Consider the following 23365-nt stretch of genomic DNA (forward strand, 5'->3'; position numbering starts at 1 on the left):
TTGCAGCTATGCACAGCATTGCAGGTATGCATGGTATGCATCGCCAGAAACCCCACGGAAAGACCTTTCAAATGAATCATAGATATTAAAAATCCAAAGATGGATAACGAAATTAGAACAAAAGCCTATTTCGCCGTCGTAACGGAACTAACATGCGGCATTACATACGGACATGCCTAGCATCTTTGCTCAACGTTGCACATGCACATGCCGTACACCGCCAGAAGCGAATTGAAATGCTCTTTCTAATGAATATAAGATATTAAAAGTCGCATCAGGCATGTAGAGACTGTTAATCAAAGGATCCTGCGCTGATGGTGTTGGCGACGCACAGGACACGCGGCATGACACGTAGACGTATGCAGCTTGACATGCCAGTGCACATGGGCATGTTATACATCGTGTTGAACCCGATTTCCATGGGCTTTCATATTCACTATAAATGTTAAGGAAAGGGAAAGTATTAGGAGGTATTGGCGGGGTCGACATACGTCGGCGGCGCAATTCAAGCGGGGTAGAAAAGCGGCACTATATGCAGACGTTTGCAGCTATGCACAGAATGGCAGATGTGCATGTTATGCATCACCAGACACCACACGGAAAGACATTTCAAATGAATCAAAGATATTAGAAATCCAAAAATGGATAACGAAATTAGAACGAAAACCTATTTCCGCTACCGGCACCGTCGCGATAGAACTAACATGCGGCATTACATACGGACATGCCTAGCATCATTGCTCAACGTCGCACATGCACATGCCGTACACCGCCAGAAGCGAATTGAAATGCTCTTTCTAATGAATATAAGATAATAAAAGTCGCACCAGGCATGTAGACATTGTTAACCAAAGGATCCTGCGCTGATGGTGTTAGCGACGCACAGGACACGCGGCATGACACGTAGAGGTATGCAGTCTGACATGCCAGTGCACATGGGCATGTTATACATCGTCTTGAACCCGATTTCCATGGGCTTTAATATGCACTAAAGATGTTAAGGGTCTTCGAAAGGAAAGAGAAATTATAATTAGGTATTGTGGGGTCGACATACGTCGGCGGCGGAAGTCAAGCGGGGTAGAAAAGCGGCACTATATGCAGACGTTTGCAGTTATGCACAGCATTGCATATGTGCATGTTATGCATCGCCAGAAACCCCACGGAAAGACCTTTCAAATGAATCATAGATATTAAAAATCCAAAGATGGATAACGAAATTAGAACAAAAGCCTATTTCGCCGTCGTAACGGAACTAACATGCGGCATTACATACGGACATGCCTAGCATCTTTGCTCAACGTTGCACATGCACATGCCGTACACCGCCAGAAGCGAATTGAAATGATCTTTCTATTGAATATAAGATATTAAAAGTCGCATCAGGCATGTAGAGACTGTTAACCAAAGGATCCTGCGCTGATGGTGTTGGCGACGCACAGGACACGCGGCATGGCACGTAGACGTTTGCAGCTTGACATGCCAGTGTACATGGGCATGTTATACATCGTCTTGAACCCGATTTCCATGGGCTTTCATATTCACTATAAATGTTAAGGAAAGAGAAATTATAATTAGGTATTGGCGGGGTCGACATACGTCGGCGGCGGAAGTCAAACGGGGTAGAAAAGCGGCACTATATGCAGACGTTTGCAGCTATGCACAGCATTGCAGGTATGCATGGTATGCATCGCCAGAAACCCCACGGAAAGACCTTTCAAATGAATCATAGATATTAAAAATCCAAAGATGGATAACGAAATTAGAACAAAAGCCTATTTCGCCGTCGTAACGGAACTAACATGCGGCATTACATACGGACATGCCTAGCATCTTTGCTCAACGTTGCACATGCACATGCCGTACACCGCCAGAAGCGAATTGAAATGCTCTTTCTAATGAATATAAGATATTAAAAGTCGCATCAGGCATGTAGAGACTGTTAATCAAAGGATCCTGCGCTGATGGTGTTGGCGACGCACAGGACACGCGGCATGACACGTAGACGTATGCAGCTTGACATGCCAGTGCACATGGGCATGTTATACATCGTGTTGAACCCGATTTCCATGGGCTTTCATATTCACTATAAATGTTAAGGAAAGGGAAAGTATTAGGAGGTATTGGCGGGGTCGACATACGTCGGCGGCGCAATTCAAGCGGGGTAGAAAAGCGGCACTATATGCAGACGTTTGCAGCTATGCACAGAATGGCAGATGTGCATGTTATGCATCACCAGACACCACACGGAAAGACATTTCAAATGAATCAAAGATATTAGAAATCCAAAAATGGATAACGAAATTAGAACGAAAACCTATTTCCGCTACCGGCACCGTCGCGATAGAACTAACATGCGGCATTACATACGGACATGCCTAGCATCATTGCTCAACGTCGCACATGCACATGCCGTACACCGCCAGAAGCGAATTGAAATGCTCTTTCTAATGAATATAAGATAATAAAAGTCGCACCAGGCATGTAGACATTGTTAACCAAAGGATCCTGCGCTGATGGTGTTAGCGACGCACAGGACACGCGGCATGACACGTAGAGGTATGCAGTCTGACATGCCAGTGCACATGGGCATGTTATACATCGTCTTGAACCCGATTTCCATGGGCTTTAATATGCACTAAAGATGTTAAGGGTCTTCGAAAGGAAAGAGAAATTATAATTAGGTATTGTGGGGTCGACATACGTCGGCGGCGGAAGTCAAGCGGGGTAGAAAAGCGGCACTATATGCAGACGTTTGCAGTTATGCACAGCATTGCATATGTGCATGTTATGCATCGCCAGAAACCCCACGGAAAGACCTTTCAAATGAATCATAGATATTAAAAATCCAAAGATGGATAACGAAATTAGAACGAAAGCCTATTTCGCCGTCGAAAAGGAACTAACATGCGGCATTACATACGGACATGCCTAGCATCTTTGCTCAACGTTGCACATGCACATGCCGTACACCGCCAGAAGCGAATTGAAATGCTCTTTCTAATGAATATAAGATATTAAAAGTCGCATCAGGCATGTAGATACTGTTAACCAAAGGATCCTGCGCTGATGGTGTTGGCTACGCACAGGACACGCGGCATGGCACGTAGACGTTTGCAGCTTGACATGCCAGTGTACATGGGCATGTTATACATCGTCTTGAACCCGATTTCCATGGGCTTTCATATTCACTATAAATGTTAAGGAAAGAGAAATTATAATTAGGTATTGGCGGGGTCGACATACGTCGGCGGCGGAAGTCAAACGGGGTAGAAAAGCGGCACTATATGCAGACGTTTGCAGCTATGCACAGAATGGCTGATGTGCATGTTATGCATCGCCAGACACCCCACGGAAAGACCTTTCAAATGAATCAAAGACATTAGAAATCCAAAGATGGATAACGAAATTAGAACGAAAGCTATTTCCGCTACCCGGCACCGTCGCGATAGAACTAACATGCGGCATTACATACGGACATGCCTAGCATCTTTGCTCAACGTCGCACATGCACATGCCGTACACCGCCAGAAGCGAATTGAAATGCTCTTTCTAATGAATATAAGATATTAAAGGTCGCATCAGGCATGTAGACATTATTAACCAAAGGATCCTGCGCAGATGGTGTTGGCTACGCACAGGACACGCGGCATGACACGTAGACGTTTGCAGCCTGACATGCCAGTGCACATGGGCATTTTATGCATCGTGTTGAACCCGATTTCCATGGGCTTTAATATTCACTATAAATGTTAAGGAAAGAGAAATTATAATTAGGTATTTTCGGGGTCGACATACATCGGCGGCGGAAGTCAAACGGGATAGAAAATCGGCACTATATGCAGACGTTTGCAGCTATGCACAGAATGGCTGATGTGCATGTTATGCATCGCTAGACACCACACGGAAAGACCTTTCAAATGAATCAGAGATATTAGAAATCCAAAGATGGATAACGAAATTAGAACGAAAGCCTATTTCCGCTACCGGCACCGTCGCGATAGAACTAACATGCGGCATTACATACGGACATGCCTAGCATCTTTGCTCAACGTCGCACATGCACATGCCGTACACCGCCAGAAGCGAATTGAAATGCTCTTTCTAATGAATATAAGATAATAAAAGTCGCACCAGGCATGTAGACATTATTAACCAAAGGATCCTGCGCTGATGGTGTTAGCGACGCACAGGACACGCGGCATGACACGTAGAGGTATGCAGTCTGACATGCCAGTGCACATGGGCATTTTATGCATCGTGTTGAACCCGATTTCCATGGGCTTTAATATGCACTAAAGATGTTAAGGGTCTTCGAAAGGAAAGAGAAATTATAATTAGGTATTGTGGGGTCGACATACGTCGGCGGCGGAAGTCAAGCGGGGTAGAAAAGCGGCACTATATGCAGACGTTTGCAGTTATGCACAGCATTGCATATGTGCATGTTATGCATCGCCAGAAACCCCACGGAAAGACCTTTCAAATGAATCATAGATATTAAAAATCCAAAGATGGATAACGAAATTAGAACAAAAGCCTATTTCGCCGTCGAAAAGGAACTAACATGCGGCATTACATACGGACATGCCTAGCATCTTTGCTCAACGTTGCACATGCACATGCCGTACACCGCCAGAAGCGAATTGAAATGCTCTTTCTAATGAATATAAGATATTAAAAGTCGCATCAGGCATGTAGATACTGTTAACCAAAGGATCCTGCGCTGATGGTGTTGGCTACGCACAGGACACGCGGCATGGCACGTAGACGTTTGCAGCTTGACATGCCAGTGTACATGGGCATGTTATACATCGTCTTGAACCCGATTTCCATGGGCTTTCATATTCACTATAAATGTTAAGGAAAGAGAAATTATAATTAGGTATTGGCGGGGTCGACATACGTCGGCGGCGGAAGTCAAACGGGGTAGAAAAGCGGCACTATATGCAGACGTTTGCAGCTATGCACAGAATGGCTGATGTGCATGTTATGCATCGCCAGACACCCCACGGAAAGACCTTTCAAATGAATCAAAGATATTAGAAATCCAAAGATGGATAACGAAACTAGAACGAAAGCCTATTTCCGCTACCCGGCACCGTCGCGATAGAACTAACATGCGGCATTACATACGGACATGCCTAGCATCTTTGCTCAACGTCGCACATGCACATGCCGTACACCGCCAGAAGCGAAATGAAATGCTCTTTCTAATGAATATAAGATATTAAAGGTCGCATCAGGCATGTAGACATTATTAACCAAAGGATCCTGCGCAGATGGTGTTGGCTACGCACAGGACACGCGGCATGACACGTAGACGTTTGCAGCCTGACATGCCAGTGCACATGGGCATTTTATGCATCGTGTTGAACCCGATTTCCATGGGCTTTAATATTCACTATAAATGTTAAGGAAAGAGAAATTATAATTAGGTATTGGCGGGGTCGACATACGTCGGCGGCGGAAGTCAAACGGGGTAGAAAAGCAGCACTATATGCAGACGTTTGCAGCTATGCACAGCATTGCAGGTATGCATGGTATGCATCGCCAGAAACCCCACGGAAAGACCTTTCAAATGAATCATAGATATTAAAAATCCAAAGATGGATAACGAAATTAGAACAAAAGCCTATTTCGCCGTCGTAACGGAACTAACATGCGGCATTACATACGGACATGCCTAGCATCTTTGCTCAACGTTGCACATGCACATGCCGTACACCGCCAGAAGCGAATTGAAATGCTCTTTCTAATGAATATAAGATATTAAAAGTCGCATCAGGCATGTAGAGACTGTTAACCAAAGGATCCTGCGCTGATGGTGTTGGCGACGCACAGGACACGCGGCATGGCACGTAGACGTTTGCAGCTTGACATGCCAGTGTACATGGGCATGTTATACATCGTCTTGAACCCGATTTCCATGGGCTTTCATATTCACTATAAATGTTAAGGAAAGAGAAATTATAATTAGGTATTGGCGGGGTCGACATACGTCGGCGGCGGAAGTCAAACGGGGTAGAAAAGCGGCACTATATGCAGACGTTTGCAGCTATGCACAGCATTGCAGGTATGCATGGTATGCATCGCCAGAAACCCCACGGAAAGACCTTTCAAATGAATCATAGATATTAAAAATCCAAAGATGGATAACGAAATTAGAACAAAAGCCTATTTCGCCGTCGTAACGGAACTAACATGCGGCATTACATACGGACATGCCTAGCATCTTTGCTCAACGTTGCACATGCACATGCCGTACACCGCCAGAAGCGAATTGAAATGCTCTTTCTAATGAATATAAGATATTAAAAGTCGCATCAGGCATGTAGAGACTGTTAATCAAAGGATCCTGCGCTGATGGTGTTGGCGACGCACAGGACACGCGGCATGACACGTAGACGTATGCAGCTTGACATGCCAGTGCACATGGGCATGTTATACATCGTCTTGAACCCGATTTCCATGGGCTTTCATATTCACTATAAATGTTAAGGAAAGGGAAAGTATTAGGAGGTATTGGCGGGGTCGACATACGTCGGCGGCGCAATTCAAGCGGGGTAGAAAAGCGGCACTATATGCAGACGTTTGCAGCTATGCACAGAATGGCAGATGTGCATGTTATGCATCACCAGACACCACACGGAAAGACATTTCAAATGAATCAAAGATATTAGAAATCCAAAAATGGATAACGAAATTAGAACGAAAACCTATTTCCGCTACCGGCACCGTCGCGATAGAACTAACATGCGGCATTACATACGGACATGCCTAGCATCTTTGCTCAACGTCGCACATGCACATGCCGTACACCGCCAGAAGCGAATTGAAATGCTCTTTCTAATGAATATAAGATAATAAAAGTCGCACCAGGCATGTAGACATTGTTAACCAAAGGATCCTGCGCTGATGGTGTTAGCGACGCACAGGACACGCGGCATGACACGTAGAGGTATGCAGTCTGACATGCCAGTGCACATGGGCATGTTATACATCGTCTTGAACCCGATTTCCATGGGCTTTAATATGCACTAAAGATGTTAAGGGTCTTCGAAAGGAAAGAGAAATTATAATTAGGTATTGTGGGGTCGACATACGTCGGCGGCGGAAGTCAAGCGGGGTAGAAAAGCGGCACTATATGCAGACGTTTGCAGTTATGCACAGCATTGCATATGTGCATGTTATGCATCGCCAGAAACCCCACGGAAAGACCTTTCAAATGAATCATAGATATTAAAAATCCAAAGATGGATAACGAAATTAGAACGAAAGCCTATTTCGCCGTCGAAAAGGAACTAACATGCGGCATTACATACGGACATGCCTAGCATCTTTGCTCAACGTTGCACATGCACATGCCGTACACCGCCAGAAGCGAATTGAAATGCTCTTTCTAATGAATATAAGATATTAAAAGTCGCATCAGGCATGTAGATACTGTTAACCAAAGGATCCTGCGCTGAAGGTGTTGGCGACGCACAGGACACGCGGCATGACACGTAGACGTATGCAGCTTGACATGCCAGTGCACATGGGCATGTTATACATCGTCTTGAACCCGATTTCCATGGGCTTTCATATTCACTATAAATGTTAAGGAAAGAGAAATTATAATTAGGTATTGGTGGGGTCGACATACGTCGGCGGCGGAAGTCAAACGGGGTAGAAAAGCGGCACTATATGCAGACGTTTGCAGCTATGGACAGAATGGCTGATGTGCATGTTATGCATCGCCAGACACCCCACGGAAAGACCTTTCAAATGAATCAAAGACATTAGAAATCCAAAGATGGATAACGAAATTAGAACGAAAGCTATTTCCGCTACCCGGCACCGTCGCGATAGAACTAACATGCGGCATTACATACGGACATGCCTAGCATCTTTGCTCAACGTCGCACATGCACATGCCGTACACCGCCAGAAGCGAATTGAAATGCTCTTTCTAATGAATATAAGATATTAAAGGTCGCATCAGGCATGTAGACATTATTAACCAAAGGATCCTGCGCAGATGGTGTTGGCTACGCACAGGACACGCGGCATGACACGTAGACGTTTGCAGCCTGACATGCCAGTGCACATGGGCATTTTATGCATCGTGTTGAACCCGATTTCCATGGGCTTTAATATTCACTATAAATGTTAAGGAAAGAGAAATTATAATTAGGTATTTTCGGGGTCGACATACATCGGCGGCGGAAGTCAAACGGGATAGAAAATCGGCACTATATGCAGACGTTTGCAGCTATGCACAGAATGGCTGATGTGCATGTTATGCATCGCTAGACACCACACGGAAAGACCTTTCAAATGAATCAGAGATATTAGAAATCCAAAGATGGATAACGAAATTAGAACGAAAGCCTATTTCCGCTACCGGCACCGTCGCGATAGAACTAACATGCGGCATTACATACGGACATGCCTAGCATCTTTGCTCAACGTTGCACATGCACATGCCGTACACCGCCAGAAGCGAATTGAAATGCTCTTTCTAATGAATATAAGATATTAAAAGTCGCATCAGGCATGTAGACATTGTTAACCAAAGGATCCTGCGCTGATGGTGTTGGCTACGCACAGGACACGCGGCATGACACGTAGACGTATGCAGCTTGACATGCCAGTGCACATGGGCATGTTATACATCGTCTTGAACCCGATTTCCATGGGCTTTAATATGCACTATAGATGTTAAGGGTCTTCGAAAGGAAAGAGAAATTATAATTAGGTATTGTGGGGTCGACATACGTCGGCGGCGCAATTCAAGCGGGGTAGAAAAGCGGCACTATATGCAGACGTTTGCAGTTATGCACAGCATTGCAGGTATGCATGGTATGCATCGCCAGAAACCCCACGGAAAGACCTTTCAAATGAATCATAGATATTAAAAATCCAAAGATGGATAACGAAATTAGAACGAAAGCCTATTTCGCCGTCGTAACGGAACTAACATGCGGCATTACATACGGACATGCCTAGCATCTTTGCTCAACGTTGCACATGCACATGCCGTACACCGCCAGAAGCGAATTGAAATGCTCTTTCTAATGCATATAAGATATTAAAAGTCGCATCAGGCATGTAGATACTGTTAACCAAAGGATCCTGCGCTGATGGTGTTGGCGACGCACAGGACACGCGGCATGACACGTAGACGTTTGCAGCTTGACATGCCAGTGTACATGGGCATTTTATACATCGTCTTGAACCCGATTTCCATGGGCTTTCATATTCACTATAAATGTTAAGGAAAGAGAAAGTATAAGGAGGTATTGGCGGGGTCGACATACGTCGGCGGCGCAATTCAAGCGGGGTAGAAAAGCGGCACTATATGCAGACGTTTGCAGTTATGCACAGAATGGCAGATGTGCATGTTATGCATCACCAGACACCACACGGAAAGACATTTCAAATGAATCAAAGATATTAGAAATCCAAAAATGGATAACGAAATTAGAACGAAAACCTATTTCCGCTACCGGCACCGTCGCTATAGAACTAACATGCGGCATTACATACGGACATGCCTAGCATCTTTGCTCAACGTCGCACATGCACATGCCGTACACCGCCAGAAGCGAATTGAAATGCTCTTTCTAATGAATATAAGATAATAAAAGTCGCACCAGGCATGTAGACATTATTAACCAAAGGATCCTGCGCTGATGGTGTTAGCGACGCACAGGACACGCGGCATGACACGTAGAGGTATGCAGTCTGACATGCCAGTGCACATGGGCATGTTATACATCGTCTTGAACCCGATTTCCATGGGCTTTAATATGCACTAAAGATGTTAAGGGTCTTCGAAAGGAAAGAGAAATTATAATTAGGTATTGTGGGGTCGACATACGTCGGCGGCGGAAGTCAAGCGGGGTAGAAAAGCGGCACTATATGCAGACGTTTGCAGTTATGCACAGCATTGCATATGTGCATGTTATGCATCGCCAGAAACCCCACGGAAAGACCTTTCAAATGAATCATAGATATTAAAAATCCAAAGATGGATAACGAAATTAGAACGAAAGCCTATTTCGCCGTCGTAACGGAACTAACATGCGGCATTACATACGGACATGCCTAGCATCTTTGCTCAACGTTGCACATGCACATGCCGTACACCGCCAGAAGCGAATTGAAATGCTCTTTCTAATGCATATAAGATATTAAAAGTCGCATCAGGCATGTAGATACTGTTAACCAAAGGATCCTGCGCTGATGGTGTTGGCGACGCACAGGACACGCGGCATGACACGTAGACGTTTGCAGCTTGACATGCCAGTGTACATGGGCATTTTATACATCGTCTTGAACCCGATTTCCATGGGCTTTCATATTCACTATAAATGTTAAGGAAAGAGGAAGTATAAGGAGGTATTGGCGGGGTCGACATACGTCGGCGGCGCAATTCAAGCGGGGTAGAAAAGCGGCACTATATGCAGACGTTTGCAGCTATGCACAGAATGGCAGATGTGCATGTTATGCATCACCAGACACCACACGGAAAGACATTTCAAATGAATCAAAGATATTAGAAATCCAAAAATGGATAACGAAATTAGAACGAAAACCTATTTCCGCTACCGGCACCGTCGCGATAGAACTAACATGCGGCATTACATACGGACATGCCTAGCATCTTTGCTCAACGTCGCACATGCACATGCCGTACACCGCCAGAAGCGAATTGAAATGCTCTTTCTAATGAATATAAGATAATAAAAGTCGCACCAGGCATGTAGACATTATTAACCAAAGGATCCTGCGCTGATGGTGTTAGCGACGCACAGGACACGCGGCATGACACGTAGAGGTATGCAGTCTGACATGCCAGTGCACATGGGCATGTTATACATCGTCTTGAACCCGATTTCCATGGGCTTTAATATGCACTAAAGATGTTAAGGGTCTTCGAAAGGAAAGAGAAATTATAATTAGGTATTGTGGGGTCGACATACGTCGGCGGCGGAAGTCAAGCGGGGTAGAAAAGCGGCACTATATGCAGACGTTTGCAGTTATGCACAGCATTGCATATGTGCATGTTATGCATCGCCAGAAACCCCACGGAAAGACCTTTCAAATGAATCATAGATATTAAAAATCCAAAGATGGATAACGAAATTAGAACGAAAGCCTATTTCGCCGTCGAAAAGGAACTAACATGCGGCATTACATACGGACATGCCTAGCATCTTTGCTCAACGTTGCACATGCACATGCCGTACACCGCCAGAAGCGAATTGAAATGCTCTTTCTAATGAATATAAGATATTAAAAGTCGCATCAGGCATGTAGATACTGTTAACCAAAGGATCCTGCGCTGATGGTGTTGGCTACGCACAGGACACGCGGCATGGCACGTAGACGTTTGCAGCTTGACATGCCAGTGTACATGGGCATGTTATACATCGTCTTGAACCCGATTTCCATGGGCTTTCATATTCACTATAAATGTTAAGGAAAGAGAAATTATAATTAGGTATTGGCGGGGTCGACATACGTCGGCGGCGGAAGTCAAACGGGGTAGAAAAGCGGCACTATATGCAGACGTTTGCAGCTATGCACAGCATTGCAGGTATGCATGGTATGCATCGCCAGAAACCCCACGGAAAGACCTTTCAAATGAATCATAGATATTAAAAATCCAAAGATGGATAACGAAATTAGAACGAAAGCCTATTTCGCCGTCGAAAAGGAACTAACATGCGGCATTACATACGGACATGCCTAGCATCTTTGCTCAACGTTGCACATGCACATGCCGTACACCGCCAGAAGCGAATTGAAATGCTCTTTCTAATGAATATAAGATATTAAAAGTCGCATCAGGCATGTAGATACTGTTAACCAAAGGATCCTGCGCTGATGGTGTTGGCTACGCACAGGACACGCGGCATGGCACGTAGACGTTTGCAGCTTGACATGCCAGTGTACATGGGCATGTTATACATCGTCTTGAACCCGATTTCCATGGGCTTTCATATTCACTATAAATGTTAAGGAAAGAGAAATTATAATTAGGTATTGGCGGGGTCGACATACGTCGGCGGCGGAAGTCAAACGGGGTAGAAAAGCGGCACTATATGCAGACGTTTGCAGCTATGGACAGAATGGCTGATGTGCATGTTATGCATCGCCAGACACCCCACGGAAAGACCTTTCAAATGAATCAAAGACATTAGAAATCCAAAGATGGATAACGAAATTAGAACGAAAGCTATTTCCGCTACCCGGCACCGTCGCGATAGAACTAACATGCGGCATTACATACGGACATGCCTAGCATCTTTGCTCAACGTCGCACATGCACATGCCGTACACCGCCAGAAGCGAATTGAAATGCTCTTTCTAATGAATATAAGATATTAAAGGTCGCATCAGGCATGTAGACATTATTAACCAAAGGATCCTGCGCAGATGGTGTTGGCTACGCACAGGACACGCGGCATGACACGTAGACGTTTGCAGCCTGACATGCCAGTGCACATGGGCATTTTATGCATCGTGTTGAACCCGATTTCCATGGGCTTTAATATTCACTATAAATGTTAAGGAAAGAGAAATTATAATTAGGTATTTTCGGGGTCGACATACATCGGCGGCGGAAGTCAAACGGGATAGAAAATCGGCACTATATGCAGACGTTTGCAGCTATGCACAGAATGGCTGATGTGCATGTTATGCATCGCTAGACACCACACGGAAAGACCTTTCAAATGAATCAGAGATATTAGAAATCCAAAGATGGATAACGAAATTAGAACGAAAGCCTATTTCCGCTACCGGCACCGTCGCGATAGAACTAACATGCGGCATTACATACGGACATGCCTAGCATCTTTGCTCAACGTTGCACATGCACATGCCGTACACCGCCAGAAGCGAATTGAAATGCTCTTTCTAATGAATATAAGATATTAAAAGTCGCATCAGGCATGTAGACATTGTTAACCAAAGGATCCTGCGCTGATGGTGTTGGCTACGCACAGGACACGCGGCATGACACGTAGACGTATGCAGCTTGACATGCCAGTGCACATGGGCATGTTATACATCGTCTTGAACCCGATTTCCATGGGCTTTCATATTCACTATAAATGTTAAGGAAAGAGAAATTATAATTAGGTATTGGCGGGGTCGACATACGTCGGCGGCGGAAGTCAAACGGGGTAGAAAAGCGGCACTATATGCAGACGTTTGCAGCTATGCACAGCATTGCAGGTATGCATGGTATGCATCGCCAGAAACCCCACGGAAAGACCTTTCAAATGAATCATAGATATTAAAAATCCAAAGATGGATAACGAAATTAGAACGAAAGCCTATTTCGCCGTCGAAAAGGAACTAACATGCGGCATTACATACGGACATGCCTAGCATCTTTGCTCAACGTTGCACATGCACATGCCGTACACCGCCAGAAGCGAATTGAAATGCTCTTTCTAATGAATATAAGATATTAAAAGTCGCATCAGGCATGTAGATACTGTTAACCAAAGGATCCTGCGCTGATGGTGTTGGCTACGCACAGGACACGCGGCATGGCACGTAGACGTTTGCAGCTTGACATGCCAGTGTACATGGGCATGTTATACATCGTCTTGAACCCGATTTCCATGGGCTTTCATATTCACTATAAATGTTAAGGAAAGAGAAATTATAATTAGGTATTGGCGGGGTCGACATACGTCGGCGGCGGAAGTCAAACGGGGTAGAAAAGCGGCACTATATGCAGACGTTTGCAGCTATGGACAGAATGGCTGATGTGCATGTTATGCATCGCCAGACACCCCACGGAAAGACCTTTCAAATGAATCAAAGACATTAGAAATCCAAAGATGGATAACGAAATTAGAACGAAAGCTATTTCCGCTACCCGGCACCGTCGCGATAGAACTAACATGCGGCATTACATACGGACATGCCTAGCATCTTTGCTCAACGTCGCACATGCACATGCCGTACACCGCCAGAAGCGAATTGAAATGCTCTTTCTAATGAATATAAGATATTAAAGGTCGCATCAGGCATGTAGACATTATTAACCAAAGGATCCTGCGCAGATGGTGTTGGCTACGCACAGGACACGCGGCATGACACGTAGACGTTTGCAGCCTGACATGCCAGTGCACATGGGCATTTTATGCATCGTGTTGAACCCGATTTCCATGGGCTTTAATATTCACTATAAATGTTAAGGAAAGAGAAATTATAATTAGGTATTTTCGGGGTCGACATACATCGGCGGCGGAAGTCAAACGGGATAGAAAATCGGCACTATATGCAGACGTTTGCAGCTATGCACAGAATGGCTGATGTGCATGTTATGCATCGCTAGACACCACACGGAAAGACCTTTCAAATGAATCAGAGATATTAGAAATCCAAAGATGGATAACGAAATTAGAACGAAAGCCTATTTCCGCTACCGGCACCGTCGCGATAGAACTAACATGCGGCATTACATACGGACATGCCTAGCATCTTTGCTCAACGTTGCACATGCACATGCCGTACACCGCCAGAAGCGAATTGAAATGCTCTTTCTAATGAATATAAGATATTAAAAGTCGCATCAGGCATGTAGACATTGTTAACCAAAGGATCCTGCGCTGATGGTGTTGGCTACGCACAGGACACGCGGCATGACACGTAGACGTATGCAGCTTGACATGCCAGTGCACATGGGCATGTTATACATCGTCTTGAACCCGATTTCCATGGGCTTTAATATGCACTATAGATGTTAAGGGTCTTCGAAAGGAAAGAGAAATTATAATTAGGTATTGTGGGGTCGACATACGTCGGCGGCGCAATTCAAGCGGGGTAGAAAAGCGGCACTATATGCAGACGTTTGCAGCTATGCACAGCATTGCAGGTATGCATGGTATGCATCGCCAGAAACCCCACGGAAAGACCTTTCAAATGAATCATAGATATTAAAAATCCAAAGATGGATAACGAAATTAGAACGAAAGCCTATTTCGCCGTCGTAACGGAACTAACATGCGGCATTACATACGGACATGCCTAGCATCTTTGCTCAACGTTGCACATGCACATGCCGTACACCACCAGAAGCGAATTGAAATGCTCTTTCTAATGCATATAAGATATTAAAAGTCGCATCAGGCATGTAGATACTGTTAACCAAAGGATCCTGCGCTGATGGTGTTGGCGACGCACAGGACACGCGGCATGACACGTAGACGTTTGCAGCTTGACATGCCAGTGTACATGGGCATTTTATACATCGTCTTGAACCCGATTTCCATGGGCTTTCATATTCACTATAAATGTTAAGGAAAGAGAAAGTATAAGGAGGTATTGGCGGGGTCGACATACGTCGGCGGCGCAATTCAAGCGGGGTAGAAAAGCGGCACTATATGCAGACGTTTGCAGCTATGCACAGAATGGCAGATGTGCATGTTATGCATCACCAGACACCACACGGAAAGACATTTCAAATGAATCAAAGATATTAGAAATCCAAAAATGGATAACGAAATTAGAACGAAAACCTATTTCCGCTACCGGCACCGTCGCGATAGAACTAACATGCGGCATTACATACGGACATGCCTAGCATCTTTGCTCAACGTCGCACATGCACATGCCGTACACCGCCAGAAGCGAATTGAAATGCTCTTTCTAATGAATATAAGATAATAAAAGTCGCACCAGGCATGTAGACATTATTAACCAAAGGATCCTGCGCTGATGGTGTTAGCGACGCACAGGACACGCGGCATGACACGTAGAGGTATGCAGTCTGACATGCCAGTGCACATGGGCATGTTATACATCGTCTTGAACCCGATTTCCATGGGCTTTAATATGCACTAAAGATGTTAAGGGTCTTCGAAAGGAAAGAGAAATTATAATTAGGTATTGTGGGGTCGACATACGTCGGCGGCGGAAGTCAAGCGGGGTAGAAAAGCGGCACTATATGCAGACGTTTGCAGTTATGCACAGCATTGCATATGTGCATGTTATGCATCGCCAGAAACCCCACGGAAAGACCTTTCAAATGAATCATAGATATTAAAAATCCAAAGATGGATAACGAAATTAGAACGAAAGCCTATTTCGCCGTCGAAAAGGAACTAACATGCGGCATTACATACGGACATGCCTAGCATCTTTGCTCAACGTTGCACATGCACATGCCGTACACCGCCAGAAGCGAATTGAAATGCTCTTTCTAATGAATATAAGATATTAAAAGTCGCATCAGGCATGTAGATACTGTTAACCAAAGGATCCTGCGCTGATGGTGTTGGCTACGCACAGGACACGCGGCATGGCACGTAGACGTTTGCAGCTTGACATGCCAGTGTACATGGGCATGTTATACATCGTCTTGAACCCGATTTCCATGGGCTTTCATATTCACTATAAATGTTAAGGAAAGAGAAATTATAATTAGGTATTGGCGGGGTCGACATACGTCGGCGGCGGAAGTCAAACGGGGTAGAAAAGCGGCACTATATGCAGACGTTTGCAGCTATGCACAGAATGGCTGATGTGCATGTTATGCATCGCCAGACACCCCACGGAAAGACCTTTCAAATGAATCAAAGATATTAGAAATCCAAAGATGGATAACGAAACTAGAACGAAAGCCTATTTCCGCTACCCGGCACCGTCGCGATAGAACTAACATGCGGCATTACATACGGACATGCCTAGCATCTTTGCTCAACGTCGCACATGCACATGCCGTACACCGCCAGAAGCGAATTGAAATGCTCTTTCTAATGAATATAAGATATTAAAGGTCGCATCAGGCATGTAGACATTATTAACCAAAGGATCCTGCGCAGATGGTGTTGGCTACGCACAGGACACGCGGCATGACACGTAGACGTTTGCAGCCTGACATGCCAGTGCACATGGGCATTTTATGCATCGTGTTGAACCCGATTTCCATGGGCTTTAATATTCACTATAAATGTTAAGGAAAGAGAAATTATAATTAGGTATTGGCGGGGTCGACATACGTCGGCGGCGGAAGTCAAACGGGGTAGAAAAGCGGCACTATATGCAGACGTTTGCAGCTATGCACAGCATTGCAGGTATGCATGGTATGCATCGCCAGAAACCCCACGGAAAGACCTTTCAAATGAATCATAGATATTAAAAATCCAAAGATGGATAACGAAATTAGAACAAAAGCCTATTTCGCCGTCGTAACGGAACTAACATGCGGCATTACATACGGACATGCCTAGCATCTTTGCTCAACGTTGCACATGCACATGCCGTACACCGCCAGAAGCGAATTGAAATGCTCTTTCTAATGAATATAAGATATTAAAAGTCGCATCAGGCATGTAGAGACTGTTAACCAAAGGATCCTGCGCTGATGGTGTTGGCGACGCACAGGACACGCGGCATGGCACGTAGACGTTTGCAGCTTGACATGCCAGTGTACATGGGCATGTTATACATCGTCTTGAACCCGATTTCCATGGGCTTTCATATTCACTATAAATGTTAAGGAAAGAGAAATTATAATTAGGTATTGGCGGGGTCGACATACGTCGGCGGCGGAAGTCAAACGGGGTAGAAAAGCGGCACTATATGCAGACGTTTGCAGCTATGCACAGCATTGCAGGTATGCATGGTATGCATCGCCAGAAACCCCACGGAAAGACCTTTCAAATGAATCATAGATATTAAAAATCCAAAGATGGATAACGAAATTAGAACAAAAGCCTATTTCGCCGTCGTAACGGAACTAACATGCGGCATTACATACGGACATGCCTAGCATCTTTGCTCAACGTTGCACATGCACATGCCGTACACCGCCAGAAGCGAATTGAAATGCTCTTTCTAATGAATATAAGATATTAAAAGTCGCATCAGGCATGTAGAGACTGTTAATCAAAGGATCCTGCGCTGATGGTGTTGGCGACGCACAGGACACGCGGCATGACACGTAGACGTATGCAGCTTGACATGCCAGTGCACATGGGCATGTTATACATCGTCTTGAACCCGATTTCCATGGGCTTTCATATTCACTATAAATGTTAAGGAAAGGGAAAGTATTAGGAGGTATTGGCGGGGTCGACATACGTCGGCGGCGCAATTCAAGCGGGGTAGAAAAGCGGCACTATATGCAGACGTTTGCAGCTATGCACAGAATGGCAGATGTGCATGTTATGCATCACCAGACACCACACGGAAAGACATTTCAAATGAATCAAAGATATTAGAAATCCAAAAATGGATAACGAAATTAGAACGAAAACCTATTTCCGCTACCGGCACCGTCGCGATAGAACTAACATGCGGCATTACATACGGACATGCCTAGCATCATTGCTCAACGTCGCACATGCACATGCCGTACACCGCCAGAAGCGAATTGAAATGCTCTTTCTAATGAATATAAGATAATAAAAGTCGCACCAGGCATGTAGACATTGTTAACCAAAGGATCCTGCGCTGATGGTGTTAGCGACGCACAGGACACGCGGCATGACACGTAGAGGTATGCAGTCTGACATGCCAGTGCACATGGGCATGTTATACATCGTCTTGAACCCGATTTCCATGGGCTTTAATATGCACTAAAGATGTTAAGGGTCTTCGAAAGGAAAGAGAAATTATAATTAGGTATTGTGGGGTCGACATACGTCGGCGGCGGAAGTCAAGCGGGGTAGAAAAGCGGCACTATATGCAGACGTTTGCAGTTATGCACAGCATTGCATATGTGCATGTTATGCATCGCCAGAAACCCCACGGAAAGACCTTTCAAATGAATCATAGATATTAAAAATCCAAAGATGGATAACGAAATTAGAACGAAAGCCTATTTCGCCGTCGAAAAGGAACTAACATGCGGCATTACATACGGACATGCCTAGCATCTTTGCTCAACGTTGCACATGCACATGCCGTACACCGCCAGAAGCGAATTGAAATGCTCTTTCTAATGAATATAAGATATTAAAAGTCGCATCAGGCATGTAGATACTGTTAACCAAAGGATCCTGCGCTGATGGTGTTGGCTACGCACAGGACACGCGGCATGGCACGTAGACGTTTGCAGCTTGACATGCCAGTGTACATGGGCATGTTATACATCGTCTTGAACCCGATTTCCATGGGCTTTCATATTCACTATAAATGTTAAGGAAAGAGAAATTATAATTAGGTATTGGCGGGGTCGACATACGTCGGCGGCGGAAGTCAAACGGGGTAGAAAAGCGGCACTATATGCAGACGTTTGCAGCTATGGACAGAATGGCTGATGTGCATGTTATGCATCGCCAGACACCCCACGGAAAGACCTTTCAAATGAATCAAAGACATTAGAAATCCAAAGATGGATAACGAAATTAGAACGAAAGCTATTTCCGCTACCCGGCACCGTCGCGATAGAACTAACATGCGGCATTACATACGGACATGCCTAGCATCTTTGTTCAACGTCGCACATGCACATGCCGTACACCGCCAGAAGCGAATTGAAATGCTCTTTCTAATGAATATAAGATATTAAAGGTCGCATCAGGCATGTAGACATTATTAACCAAAGGATCCTGCGCAGATGGTGTTGGCTACGCACAGGACACGCGGCATGACACGTAGACGTTTGCAGCCTGACATGCCAGTGCACATGGGCATTTTATGCATCGTGTTGAACCCGATTTCCATGGGCTTTAATATTCACTATAAATGTTAAGGAAAGAGAAATTATAATTAGGTATTGGCGGGGTCGACATACATCGGCGGCGGAAGTCAAACGGGATAGAAAATCGGCACTATATGCAGACGTTTGCAGCTATGCACAGAATGGCTGATGTGCATGTTATGCATCGCTAGACACCACACGGAAAGACCTTTCAAATGAATCAGAGATATTAGAAATCCAAAGATGGATAACGAAATTAGAACGAAAGCCTATTTCCGCTACCGGCACCGTCGCGATAGAACTAACATGCGGCATTACATACGGACATGCCTAGCATCTTTGCTCAACGTTGCACATGCACATGCCGTACACCGCCAGAAGCGAATTGAAATGCTCTTTCTAATGAATATAAGATATTAAAAGTCGCATCAGGCATGTAGACATTGTTAACCAAAGGATCCTGCGCTGATGGTGTTGGCTACGCACAGGACACGCGGCATGACACGTAGACGTATGCAGCTTGACATGCCAGTGCACATGGGCATGTTATACATCGTCTTGAACCCGATTTCCATGGGCTTTAATATGCACTAAAGATGTTAAGGGTCTTCGAAAGGAAAGAGAAATTATAATTAGGTATTGGCGGGGTCGACATACGTCGGCGGCGGAAGTCAAACGGGGTAGAAAAGCGGCACTATATGCAGACGTTTGCAGCTATGCACAGCATTGCAGGTATGCATGGTATGCATCGCCAGAAACCCCACGGAAAGACCTTTCAAATGAATCATAGATATTAAAAATCCAAAGATGGATAACGAAATTAGAACAAAAGCCTATTTCGCCGTCGTAACGGAACTAACATGCGGCATTACATACGGACATGCCTAGCATCTTTGCTCAACGTTGCACATGCACATGCCGTACACCGCCAGAAGCGAATTGAAATGCTCTTTCTAATGAATATAAGATATTAAAAGTCGCATCAGGCATGTAGAGACTGTTAATCAAAGGATCCTGCGCTGATGGTGTTGGCGACGCACAGGACACGCGGCATGACACGTAGACGTATGCAGCTTGACATGCCAGTGCACATGGGCATGTTATACATCGTCTTGAACCCGATTTCCATGGGCTTTCATATTCACTATAAATGTTAAGGAAAGGGAAAGTATTAGGAGGTATTGGCGGGGTCGACATACGTCGGCGGCGCAATTCAAGCGGGGTAGAAAAGCGGCACTATATGCAGACGTTTGCAGCTATGCACAGAATGGCAGATGTGCATGTTATGCATCACCAGACACCACACGGAAAGACATTTCAAATGAATCAAAGATATTAGAAATCCAAAAATGGATAACGAAATTAGAACGAAAACCTATTTCCGCTACCGGCACCGTCGCGATAGAACTAACATGCGGCATTACATACGGACATGCCTAGCATCATTGCTCAACGTCGCACATGCACATGCCGTACACCGCCAGAAGCGAATTGAAATGCTCTTTCTAATGAATATAAGATAATAAAAGTCGCACCAGGCATGTAGACATTGTTAACCAAAGGATCCTGCGCTGATGGTGTTAGCGACGCACAGGACACGCGGCATGACACGTAGAGGTATGCAGTCTGACATGCCAGTGCACATGGGCATGTTATACATCGTCTTGAACCCGATTTCCATGGGCTTTAATATGCACTAAAGATGTTAAGGGTCTTCGAAAGGAAAGAGAAATTATAATTAGGTATTGTGGGGTCGACATACGTCGGCGGCGGAAGTCAAACGGGGTAGAAAAGCGGCACTATATGCAGACGTTTGCAGTTATGCACAGCATTGCATATGTGCATGTTATGCATCGCCAGAAACCCCACGGAAAGACCTTTCAAATGAATCATAGATATTAAAAATCCAAAGATGGATAACGAAATTAGAACGAAAGCCTATTTCGCCGTCGAAAAGGAACTAACATGCGGCATTACATACGGACATGCCTAGCATCTTTGCTCAACGTTGCACATGCACATGCCGTACACCGCCAGAAGCGAATTGAAATGCTCTTTCTAATGAATATAAGATATTAAAAGTCGCATCAGGCATGTAGATACTGTTAACCAAAGGATCCTGCGCTGATGGTGTTGGCTACGCACAGGACACGCGGCATGGCACGTAGACGTTTGCAGCTTGACATGCCAGTGTACATGGGCATGTTATACATCGTCTTGAACCCGATTTCCATGGGCTTTCATATTCACTATAAATGTTAAGGAAAGAGAAATTATAATTAGGTATTGGCGGGGTCGACATACGTCGGCGGCGGAAGTCAAACGGGGTAGAAAAGCGGCACTATATGCAGACGTTTGCAGCTATGGACAGAATGGCTGATGTGCATGTTATGCATCGCCAGACACCCCACGGAAAGACCTTTCAAATGAATCAAAGACATTAGAAATCCAAAGATGGATAACGAAATTTGAACGAAAGCTATTTCCGCTACCCGGCACCGTCGCGATAGAACTAACATGCGGCATTACATACGGACATGCCTAGCATCTTTGCTCAACGTCGCACATGCACATGCCGTACACCGCCAGAAGCGAATTGAAATGCTCTTTCTAATGAATATAAGATATTAAAGGTCGCATCAGGCATGTAGACATTATTAACCAAAGGATCCTGCGCAGATGGTGTTGGCTACGCACAGGACACGCGGCATGACACGTAGACGTTTGCAGCCTGACATGCCAGTGCACATGGGCATTTTATGCATCGTGTTGACCCGATTTCCATGGGCTTTAATATTCACTATAACTGTTAAGGAAAGAGAAATTATAATTAGGTATTTTCGGGGTCGACATACATCGGCGGCGGAAGTCAAACGGGATAGAAAATCGGCACTATATGCAGACGTTTGCAGCTATGCACAGAATGGCTGATGTGCATGTTATGCATCGCTAGACACCACACGGAAAGACCTTTCAAATGAATCAGAGATATTAGAAATCCAAAGATGGATAACGAAATTAGAACGAAAGCCTATTTCCGCTACCGGCACCGTCGCGATAGAACTAACATGCGGCATTACATACGGACATGCCTAGCATCTTTGCTCAACGTTGCACATGCACATGCCGTACACCGCCAGAAGCGAATTGAAATGCTCTTTCTAATGAATATAAGATATTAAAAGTCGCATCAGGCATGTAGACATTGTTAACCAAAGGATCCTGCGCTGATGGTGTTGGCTACGCACAGGACACGCGGCATGACACGTAGACGTATGCAGCTTGACATGCCAGTGCACATGGGCATGTTATACATCGTCTTGAACCCGATTTCCATGGGCTTTAATATGCACTATAGATGTTAAGGGTCTTCGAAAGGAAAGAGAAATTATAATTAGGTATTGTGGGGTCGACATACGTCGGCGGCGCAATTCAAGCGGGGTAGAAAAGCGGCACTATATGCAGACGTTTGCAGCTATGCACAGGATTGCAGGTATGCATGGTATGCATCGCCAGAAAACCCACGGAAAGACCTTTCAAATGAATCATAGATATTAAAAATCCAAAGATGGATAACGAAATTAGAACGAAAGCCTATTTCGCCGTCGTAACGGAACTAACATGCGGCATTACATACGGACATGCCTAGCATCTTTGCTCAACGTTGCACATGCACATGCCGTACACCGCCAGAAGCGAATTGAA

The sequence above is a fragment of the Haliotis asinina genome, chromosome 9 (genome assembly GCF_037392515.1).
Source record: "Haliotis asinina isolate JCU_RB_2024 chromosome 9, JCU_Hal_asi_v2, whole genome shotgun sequence".
In the NCBI taxonomy this organism is placed as follows: domain Eukaryota; kingdom Metazoa; phylum Mollusca; class Gastropoda; order Lepetellida; family Haliotidae; genus Haliotis; species Haliotis asinina.